This window comes from Lygodium microphyllum, chromosome 28 (genome assembly GCF_053477565.2).
Source record: "Lygodium microphyllum isolate KBCC chromosome 28, Lygodium_microphyllum_v1.1.10, whole genome shotgun sequence".
NCBI classification, from domain to species: domain Eukaryota; kingdom Viridiplantae; phylum Streptophyta; class Polypodiopsida; order Schizaeales; family Lygodiaceae; genus Lygodium; species Lygodium microphyllum.
In genome coordinates this window covers 99,119,204-99,128,298 of record NC_141162.1, presented here as the reverse complement: position 1 = coordinate 99,128,298, position 9,095 = coordinate 99,119,204, and positions in this window count along the sequence as shown.

Below are 9,095 nucleotides of genomic sequence, written 5' to 3'. Positions count from 1 at the left end.
CATCAACAACAAGTTTCTATAATCATCGAGATAAGTGGATCTTCCATGATAACCAGATGAGTGATGTGAGCGTTCGTCCTAACTAGATGGGGATGTAAGGGTTGCCCTATATATTTATCAATAGAGTGTGAGATAGCAAGTGGGACAAGTGTCCTTTCAAATTAATCAATAGTCTAGATGTGCAAATGTGAGTGTTATATGTAAGGAATGGGCCTCTCAATGCATGACGTGTGATCTATTTTGCATATATAGCACTATAAGGCTCCTTGGCCTTCTATTCTTGCACCGTATGCCACCACCAAGGAGAATGCACATTTGTACCATCAATTGTACACAAGGCATAAAACCTTGCACAAGAGACTACGAGTATTAAATCAATGGGTCTAAGGGATAAGACTCCTCTTCAATATTTATTCTCAATTGAGTGTGAGACAATGGGGGGTTTAACTATGACCAATCCTTTATTCAATCAACTGAGAGGTAAAGAATGAGGAAAGTTACAACAAATGGCGACAAGTATATTCTCATTTTCTTATGCACACCTAGGATGAGTCTCTTCATGCAAAACGATGGGTTTTCTTCAATAACCTTCAAGTGTTGTGAGTAGTTGGGGTGAGTGCATGTTCTGTTAGTTCTAACCGAGTGATTGGTTAGATTGAGAGATTTGTGCATTGTTAGTGAGAATGATGTCATCCCCAACAATCATTACCTCTACTAGATGCTCCTACATGGTCCCTTCCATGCTTGTTGCTTACCATTCTGATTCAGTGAGACGTTTTGACTACTTTGAAGGCTTTTATAACTTCGAGCTCTTTTTTGACAAATTTACTTAGGCCAAATATTTCTAACCCTATCCCTCTATGCGCTATGTTTATGTATGATGTTTTGCATATGGAGATAATTGGGTTTGGTGGTTCATATGTGTAGGGTTCCTATTAGTCTTGTTAGTCAGTTGGGTTTTGGTCTTAAGTATGGAGATATGTCCCTTCACATCATATTTGTATTATCTCATTTAAACACATCAAACAAATTTTCAAACTACATCTTCCATCCCTTTATGCTCCCAAGGTCCCTTACCCTTTCAATTATCACATTAGTCCCCTCCGTTTGACTCTTCCCGCGGTGTTTTTATAATTTTGCCCATTTTTGCTTCTATTCCATGTGATCGCATCCATTTCTCCCCAAAAGTGGGTTTAGAGCCTACAATTATTTCAACTTATCGATTTTTCTTCATTGACTTTTGAAGGTTTCTATGTGTCTTTTTCAAGCTTTTGATTGGTTTCCATGTAAATGAGTTCCTAATACATAGAATCGGGTTTGACTATGATAGCCTTGTTTATCTCTTCGAACTTCACATTTTTTGTTTTTACTATACTTTGTTATAACTTATAGATTTTCTTTTATCAAATTTTGAAGGATTTTACAATTTGTTACTGAGGTTTTGATATATTTACATGTGAACATGCTTATTTGACATCTAAAATTGGTTCTGATGTGAGGGCTTGTTCGTCTCTTCGAACTTCTCATTTTCCATTTCACCACATTGTGTTCCAAGTCATGAAACTTCATAATTTGATTTTCATAACCGGTCATGCATGCTTTTTGGGTTTCCATTGACTTTTCCATATGAATGCCTTATTTATTATCCTTGTTTACATAAGTTTTTCAACTAGGATGGTAGAAAACACTTCATTTTTCCATTTTTGCTATTTGATCCCTCTTTTGGATTCAATTATGGCCACCAAAAAAAAAAAAAAACCTTCAAGTCCCCCCTTCATAGCCGCTTGATATGGGGGAGAGGAGTTTTGTTGGTTTTATGAAATAAAATAAATTTTAAAAATGATTTTTAAATTTTAAAAAAAAAAGAAAAAGAAAAAAAATCCCTACAATCCCTTGAGTTCCCTTCTCCCCTTTCCTCTCTCTCTTATTTATTCTTCTTCTCTCTCCTCCCCCTCCTCCCGAAATCTCCTTCCATCTCTCGTTCTTCCTTCCTCCTCCCCTCTATGGCTGCCCTCGCCTCTGCTCCAACAACCTCCCTTCCCGTGCGTGCTCTTGCAGCCTCCCTCCCCGCCAATGTCTCATACCACCCCTTCCCCTTCTCTGCCACCCCTTCTCCCTTCTCTGCCACCCTATAAATCCACCCACGCCCTACCCCTCCAAAGGAAAAAACCACCACCCCCTACAAACCCACTAACCACTGCAAAAATGACCCTCCCCTCCTAAGCGCATGTTCCCACCACTCCTACTTCCCCCCTTCCATGGCCCCCTTTCATGTAGGATTTCCCTATGTTTTCTAACAACAGCATACACCCTTCCAAACCACATTGTGTTCACATGCCAGAATTGCTCGATTATCTCCTACGTGTCCATTATCCACATGTTGGTTCATGCTTAGGTGCTCATGATTATGTTCTGAAGTCATTGTAAGTGTTGTTTACATGCCTTTCATTTTCTCGACATTCCCATGGACTCGTGGCTATTGTTCACGCACGTACATGACTAACCATTTTTCTTCATATTTTTTATTTTTAAAAAAACAAACACACACACAAAACAAAAACCACAAAAATAGAGAAATGTGAGTTGAAAATGAAAATAAATTTTATTTATTCACAAAAAGAGAAAAAAAAAACACAACCAAAAACCACACATTACATTAACAACAAAAATCACATATCCAAAAAGCAACGAATAAATAATAATCACAATACATTTTAAAATATCTATAATAAACAAGCATATAAAAACTATACAAACAAGAATATAAGCAAAAACAAGTCACTGCAAAATGATAATGAAACAAAACAAGTTTTATTTTAAAAACAAACAAAACAACAACATGCTATCATGTGGTATCATGTCCAATGAATGAAATAGTGAAAGAGTCCCCCTTTATAGGAAGTTCATTTACATGCCTACTGACACATGCTGGGTTGTTTGCATAAGGAGTTGAGTTAGTTGTGATGGGACACACAGAATTTATAAGTGGCTTACATGCTCATTGGAACTTTAGTCTTCTTTATGTTACTTGACAAGTTCATGTGGTTCATGCACAAGTTTAGATGTATGTAGAACACTTTACAAAAGAAGAGTCTTACCTAGCTTTAATGTATGCTTTTGGGGGCATTAACAGACAACTTTTTATGCTGAAATTTGACATGTTGTCCAAGAGGAGAATTCAAGGCTTTTTTTTTCCATAATTTGACAGTCAGAGCTCCCTTGATTCAAATGCTTTCTCTTACATGTAGCTATCCCACTAAGACAGTATGGACAGATTTGAAGATTTCTTGATTCATTGTTGAAGGTCTTAATGCGAAAGTTTATTCTAGGTTGAAATAAATGTCTTTTGAAAGCTCCAACACAGAGCTTATGGATTTATGCCGGATGCTTTCTCTTGAATGAAATTTATGCATGTACGCGTTTTGCTCCTTGGCAAAGGGGTCTATGTCTTGATCTTTAATAATGTGTACAACAATTGGATTGATGTATAAAGGGTATTTCTGAGCTATCATCTCAATCAAATTACATTGAGCTATCATCTCAAACTTGTCTAAATTGGATTCATGTATGATGCATAAGATCTAAATAAAAAAACTCTTATATAGCTAGGTTTTCAATATTTCTTGTCTCTCTATTGTAGAATATATTCTTTCTTTAAGAGATCTCTTATCTCTCTTCTCCATGACTCTTCTTATTAAATCCCTATTATTAAGGCCTTTCACTTAAATCTCCCCAACAATGCCCATATATACAATTATAAAAAATCATTTTGACACACAATATCTATTTATATAATGTAATTTAGAAAAAAAAATCTAGATAAAACAAAAAAATCCCACACACCAACTAAGCACTATATCTATTTATTTTCTAAAATAAAAAACACAAATAAAACAACAAAATTTTATTAAAAATAAACCAACAAAAAAGCCATAGTAGCAACAAATGACCTTAAGTCACCCATATTTTGTTTCTCCCCATTTCCTTATCCTTTTTCTTGTCAATCTTCTTCTTAGTAGTGGACCCACATTACTTGCTTCATACGACTTCGTGCATTCTGTTGAGAACTTATGGGCCATGTTCCATTTCTATTATCAAATCTTGTAGGTATGTCCCCCACACTACCAAGTTCAATTCTTTTCCATCTTCCAAATGCACAATAACACACCTCTAATTTTTAATAATTTTTTAATTAAAATCGACTAGGCATTGCACCACCAACGTTTAGATAATGCATTTGATAATTTTTAATTAAAAGTTAACTCCATCATTAATATTGTAAAAGGAACCATCGTCATTGCATGTGCACCTTGCATTATAACCCACTTAATTTTTAAATTCAATTGAACCCCACTGTTTAGCTATGCACGTGCACACACATAATAGATATATTACTTTGTAATATAAATTAACCCCCACTATCATGCATGCATGCACTTTGCACCAAATACCATCTAATGGTAAAACAATCAACTGCATTTTAGAGACATCTTAAGTTTGTTGTGTTTAAGAGAGATTGGGATGTATTTAATTGTGATTTACCTTGCATTAACAGACTCATTTAATAATGACTTGACTATTCAATTATCAATTTATAGAAGGAATATGTTTAGTTCTCTCCACTCATTGCACCACACCTAAGAATGACAAAATATGTATATGATGATGGGGTTCAGTTGTCAAGTCTAGTCCTTTATTGCCCATTCTATCTTGCTTAGCCTCCCTATCTTCAAGTTGTTTATCTATATCTAAGTTAGTAATGTTCTATATGGTCTGTTGTATGTCTGAGTAATAGTGTGCTTCACTTTCTTCTTTTTTTTGGTGAGCCTGATGATAAGGTTCAAGCTGCTCATATGTTTGCATATCATGAAGCTTTCGATCACACATGTGCATAGGTCATGTCAAATTTTTTCATAAAACTATGACCTACTTGGGGATATTTGGTTGAGTCCTATCCATCATTGGCCTTTTCCATTATTCCTTCTCTGTTGTGTTTCTATTGTTTTGCACGAACTTTTCTCTCTATGTTTCCTTTGTGTGTGTGTGTGTGTGTGTGTGTGTGTGACATCCCCGACTATGATTCAATATATTGCTATGATGATCCATGATTACTCTCTACTGTTGGAGGTAGATTCTATTTTCCACATGAAAAAATGCCTTATGATGTACGTATTTCGTAATTGGAGGCCCGTTGATGTTTCCCAATAGCCGATAAAGATTTGTCCAACTCCAATCTATACTTCTTTATGCTTCTGCATCATTGCACAATCAAACTCTTTCATCTTAGCCCACCCCCTTCTCTCATACATTATAGGTGCTCATGTTTTTTGGGCAAGGCACAACCTCAACTAGGTACCTTGGAAGGTGATGTGGCTATAGGGGCCTAGAGATAGGACTCTTAGGGAGGATAGTTTGTTTGAAGATTGTAGAGGGTGAAGTATGAGACTCACAAGTATGAATGATGGTGGATTTATGAAGTCTCATCTTAGGTATCCAAATATAGAGATAGTCATAGGGATTTATGAAGCCGCATCTTAAGGATTCAAGTCCAACTTAGAGGATTGAGGTCATGGTGACCATTATAGGCATAGTTTTAAATGGGGATTCCATAAAGATGGCTGTCTTCAGTCCCGAGAGATCGCTTAGCATTTTGTGCTTTGAGGGTTGAGCTTGTGGCATCACCAAAAACTTTCAAAAGGACTTATGCAACACTTCTATCATTAGGGTTTGTAGTGAGCATACCTTGAGCTACCATATGTGAACAGTTAGGAGTGATTGTGATTGTTAAGGGTTGAGAATGATATAGTAGAGGGGTGGTACTTGTGTCAATCCCAAAATATGGGGTTAATCATAGTGTGTACAAAGTGATTTGATACATAATCACGTTGGATTATAATAGACAAGGAACTTTATAGCTATAGAGAGAAGGCACACAATATGCACACTCAACAATTGTTTACTATATTCTCATTGCATATGCTAGTTATATTTTATAGAGGAGGTGAGGCCTCATTTATGTAGCCTCACAATTTCCATGTGTGTCTCCATGTAATGCATTATTACTCACACTTTACATGTGTGCACCTATGTGTGGCACAATTCTCTCCACACCTTACATCTATGTCCTCATACCATACAATGTCAAGCACATAAAGTGCTTTCACACACATACATGCACACCCACAACATCAGGCTTACATTCTCAAAACCCCTCTTAAGCAAGGTGTTATCTTTTATCTTTTCACCCCTCCAATGTAGCATTGCACAACTACAATTGCTACCTCTCAACACTGCCCCTCAATGCTTTATTGGAGTGTTACAATATGAGTAGACACATCTAATCCATAAAATGCATGTATCTTGTGTATATACAATTTTTTTTTTTAGCACCAATTTCTCAAATGAGTATACCCCATCCTTTTTAAGAAATTACAATGTTTGGGAAAGATATGACAAACCCATATGTGCATTAACCTCGTGCATGCTCTAGACATCACACACTCACAAATTCTTTTGAGATCTCAATCTCAGGCAAAGAACCCCACACAAGCCAATTCTTGGACAATCTTGTCTCAACCAAAATCTGTGTCGAGATTTATATGCATTTACATAATCACTTTTGAGCTCTATGCTCAAAATACCAATGTGAGTCATCTCATACAAACCCATTTACAAGGTTTAAATTCACTTTTTCTTAGGTGTATGAATGAGCTTTTACAAAAAGAGAAAAAGGGTTTATACAAAGATGAAATTTAAATTCTTTCCTTAACCTTTTTTTCAAGAAACGTTCGGATAAGGGGGTGGCATGTGTGTCTTCTTCTCGTTGTTCTTCTTCTTCATATATCCTTCAATAATTTTCACTATATATAATAAGTGTTATTTAATGTTTTACGTGATTAGTGTTAATGATGTCTATAAATTAAAAATATTAATATATTTCAAGTCACATATGACCTAAACAAGGTAATGACTCTTGTGTTTCTCCATCCTTCCATCAATTCCAAGTGAATCAAAGAGACAACCCTTACAACTTTGACACCCTTAAACCCTTGTAGAGAGTTGTATTAGCCTCCTCTCCCAACACCTTAAGATGGGGGTCATCTCTATTTCTATGGTGAGATCCATAATCAATCTCCTTCTTATGGCTTGCAAAGGGAATGGGCCTTAGATGTGGTGCAAGCTATCCCCTACATACAATGGCTTATGTTCCATGCATGTCTGTATGTTCCATGCATGTCTATATGTGAGCATCTCTTTTGTCTAAGCTTCACTTTATACTGTTGTTTGTTAAATATACTTTGAATACTCAAGTAGAAGTGAGTATTAGTAAGTTTTCAATCTGAGCCACTAACTTACATATGTAGTTACGAGCTAATGTCCATGATAGGTATGGCACTCCTTTTGTAAGAACACATCGAGATCAGGCATTTTACCAGGTAAGGGTTAGAGTGATCCTTTCTCAAGTCCCAGGTTACCTAGACCCCTAAATGGGGTGCTTATAGCTATCCTTGCTAATGTAATGTTGGTCTCCTTGGACCTATCAACAAAAGGGGATGGAAATAAGTAGCATAGTTGACAAAACCAAAGACCTAAGGGTTTCGCCCTTTGATAGTGTTTGCACGACCTAGTTGCACATACTTGACTCAAAACAAAAAAAAACAAAAAAACATGTAGTATGTTTTATTTGTCTTACTAATCATTTGCATTCCTAAAAGATCAATGAAATTAGGATCAAAGCATGTATGATCTTGCATATGTTGTTGGTTGTATGGATAAGGCACTCTCTAAGCAAGAAATAATTAACCCTTTTTCAAGTTTAGCTATAAAGAGTCAAGACTAGCTATTATAAAAGTAAAAAGTGATGGGCATATAAAGGCTAAACTTAAAGCAAAAATGATTGCTCTAAAGTACAATGATACTACTAAAGTGATAAAAATCAAAATCGAGAGTGAAAGTGCATATTAAAATGCAAAAACATCAAAAAGGGCATGAAGGTGGTAGGTGCTCCATGAAAAATTAGGGAACTAGACTTAAATGTTAACCCTTTTTCAAGCTCAGCTATAAAAAATCAAGAATAGTTACAATAAAAGTAAAAAGTGATGGGCATATACATGCCAATTTTAAAGCAAAAACAGCTACTCTACAATATACTAAAGTGATAAAAATCAAAGCCAAGAGCAAAAGTGCATCTCAAAATGCAAAACATAAAAAATGGCATGAAGATGGTAGGTGCCCCATGAAAAATTAGGGAATTAGAGTTAAATACCTATGATAGTACTAAAGTGATAAAAATCAAACCCAAGAGTGAAAGTGCATCTCAAAATGCAAAAATGTCAAAAATGGCATGACGGCTCTAGGTGCCCCATGAAAAATTGAGGAATTATAGTTAGATATCTAGGAACCTCAAACATTTTTATTATAAAATTATTCTTGAGCATGATTTCACTTCCATGCAATTTATAATTTAAAAATGGCACACATGTAAATGCATTGTGCATGCATGCATCAATGGAATAAAAGGAGATGTGTTAATGGGCTATAAATCTATAGGCTACGAGATGTAGAATGTTCAAGCATAGTGCCAACAATAAGAGGCCATTCAAGAATAGTGTCAACAATAAGAGGCCATTAAAATGTAAAAGATCCTAAGCATATTTAAGGTGGGAAAAAATGAAATGAGATCATTTTGGTGGTTGCAAACTCAAATGGGCTTATCTTTGCTTGCATCCATCTTCTTTGTTGAACCTTCTGTGTGCATAGAGCTTTGTAGTCGCCTTCTACTCTAGAGGCTTGAGAGTTAGTGGGTTTCTTATTTCTCTTTATTAATTTATTTATTTCTCACCTATTTTCTCTATTTTACACGCACACACACAAAACCTTGACTTGGAGAAATAAGTAGAGAAGGATACTTCCTTATGTGTGAGCTCATGGAATCAAGTGTGGAGCTTGGAGATATGCTACCATTGCAATCAATGGAGATTGGGATCGCATCGAATCCTTCTAGACTCTAATTCAATGACTTCTCTTGACTCGTCTATTTTTCTTTGTTTTGTTTTGATAGCTTACTTAGACCATATAATAGAATTTGTGCTATG